This window comes from Neomonachus schauinslandi, chromosome X (genome assembly GCF_002201575.2).
Source record: "Neomonachus schauinslandi chromosome X, ASM220157v2, whole genome shotgun sequence".
NCBI classification, from domain to species: domain Eukaryota; kingdom Metazoa; phylum Chordata; class Mammalia; order Carnivora; family Phocidae; genus Neomonachus; species Neomonachus schauinslandi.
The window spans coordinates 38405650-38408331 of NC_058419.1; the positions used below are offsets into that span (position 1 = coordinate 38405650).

Genomic DNA, 2682 nt, shown 5'->3' on the forward strand with positions numbered 1-2682 from the left:
CGGGGGTACCAAGACACTGAATTTTGCACACTTTGGTCCTACGCGACCCCACCGGTCCCTCATCAGCTGTGTTCTGAGGGAGGGCAGGGTCTTGGGAAAAGCTGCGGCCTGGGCCTCTTCCTCTGAAGAGAATGCACTCAGCGCAAACAGGGGGATACCTCAGATACATTTTTTTTTTTAAATTGTGGTAAAACATACAGAAGGTAAAATTTCCCTCAGCCATTTCCCAAAGCGTAAAGTTCAGTAGCATTAAGTATATTCATGTTCTTGGGCAATGGTGCTTTTTTAAGTCAGAGAAAAAGGCAAGCACCTAAATGACTTTACATAGAAGGGGTAGGGCACGTACTCCTTGTTTCCTGTGGCACGCCCTGTGGGGGTGTTCACGGTTTATAATAGCTCACTCAGGACAATGTAAAGGTGAAACCCAAGGACAGAATCTCTACTTGTGGATTTCGGTGAAATCTGGAAAGAGTGATATCTCGAAAGTTTTGTCCTCCGAACCCTGCGGAGGACTCGGGTGGTCGCGAATGACTGGCTTGCAGTATGAATTCACTGAATTCTCACATACCTGACCCACAAGATGTCCAGTCCGGAAAACGCGTCAGGTCCCTGAAGAAACAGGGGGCCTCCCCTTGGCTCTTTGAGGATCTCAGGATGACCTAGCAGGGGTTGCATCTCCAGCAGACCTGGAAGAGAAAGAGTGGAGACAGGGGGCACATTAATTTCATTCCTCTTCTCACGGGACCACTCCTCTGGGGGCACGGCGGTCAGGACGAGCCCTTGGCAGAACTATGGGATTGGTATTGATCTCATGTGTTCTCTTTCTGTTCCAAGCTTCACCATCACTCCCAGTCCCAGTCTTCCAGAACGATTCCTTCCCTGCTGCCAGGGGCTAATAGTCTTACTCATTTATGTCTCATCTGCTGTTCATCCCCGTGATGACCCAAGGAATCATCTTTTTTGATGTCTGATCTTATTGAGTTGTTACTCTTGGAAAACTCTCCATTTTGACTGGACTCCGGCGCCGAGGGAGAAGCTCTCAGAGAGGACAGCGTCCATCTCTTGGCAATCTGTTCCTGGTGTTTTTCTTTGGCTTCTTTCATTCTCTTGGCCAAAAGCTTAGTATAGTCTGTGGCCTCTTCCTTATTTTGCTTGGCATGCTGTTTCTTCCGAGTAAACTGACGTGTTATAGGACATGTGGAAGACCAAAGTGCTGAGTCTTGGGCACTTTGGTCCCAGGTTGCTTACCTTCTTCGTTCAGGCACTTTCTCACAACATACTGGTGGACATCATCTTCTTTATACTGAAGAGTTTGTGGATTCTGCGAGATTTGGGGGGCCCCTGGCAACGAGGCACAGTAGTATCAGTGAGTCCAGGAATATCCTTCTCCTCCTCCTTTTATTTTTATAATAACCAAGTTGAAAGCACTGAGATTGGCACCCACAATGCAACCCCACACGGATTTGTGCCTTCTTCCTCAGTCCTCCTTGGTTTGTAACGGGAATGCCCCTTACCCAGGAGCAGGTGGACATGGCCAGGGGTTACGACCTCCTGCTTCATGGGGAAGCCTTGTTTGTCATTGCCACTGCTGATTAGGACCCTATAACCCTCCCATTCTCCACGTAGAGCGTCAGCAGCAACTTCTGCGGCCATGCGCTTCTCATCAAAGTTATGAAGTGTGCGTTCATCATCCGCTGAATGAGTTTTCGGCAGCCGGTGGCTAGGAAAGGGGTGTTCAGTTTCATCTTGAGACAGCCGACCGCCTCCGAGTTGCCACAACAAAAGAGAGCAATGCATCTTTAATGGTGGCTTTCAGACACCTGTGAGGGTGGGCGGTGTGAAGGGGGGCTTGTCCTAGACTCCCAAACCTGAGATGGGTAAGGCTGCTCTGGTGGTACCAACCATTGTGGTAAGCTCAAGAACAGCACTTCGGCTTTTTTTTAATTTGTCCCCACTACTTCTAGGGGTGTTCGGAAGATCCAACCCTCAGCCATCTAGGAAGGCACCTGCATTTCCATGTGAGTCTCCTGGGTGGAGGGTGGAATGGGGGTGGGGATGGGAGTAACTGGGACAAGCATAAGGGGAGAGAAGCCAAGGACTCTGTCTGTTGGAAGGTTAGCTTAGCAAACAGGACGCTATCATGTCCCGAGTAACTGGCACCACCCCTCAGAGGTTCGGGCTTTCCCTCTAGCAAGTCCAAGGACAGGTCAGTTCAAGAGCCCCACCTCTTCATGGTCTCCATCATCAGCTAAAGCAGAACAACGTAGTGCATGTGGCATATGAGCTTTAGAGCCAGACTGCCTGGGTAATTCGAGGACCATTGCTTAACCTTCTCCAAGCCCCCTTTCCCTGTCTGTAAAATGGATGTAAGAAATTGCACCTACCTCCCAGCGTTGTGGTGAAGACTGAGCAACTTAGCATAGTGCCTGGCTCATGGTCAAGGTTCAGTAATGGTCGTTTCCAATCTTTCCCCAATCCACTGCAGCCGGGTTGTCACCTACACCGCAGCAATGAGACGGCTTTGTCATGGTCACAAATGACCTGCGTGTTGCCGATCTAATGCTCAATTCTCAGTCCTCATCTCTATGACTGCTCAGCCACATTTAACGCTCCTTTCTTGAAACTTTCTTTTGACTTCCACAACGCCTCAATCTCCTGGTTTTGTCTCCTTTGCCAGTCCTT

At 49.5% G+C, this 2682-nt stretch overlaps 1 pseudogene; it reads right to left on the reverse strand.

Moving 5' to 3' along the window:
- Nucleotides 1-905: 905 nt before the first annotated feature.
- LOC110570476 lies at nucleotides 906-1745 on the reverse strand (annotated as a pseudogene).
- Between the last annotated feature and the right edge of the window lie 937 nt (nucleotides 1746-2682).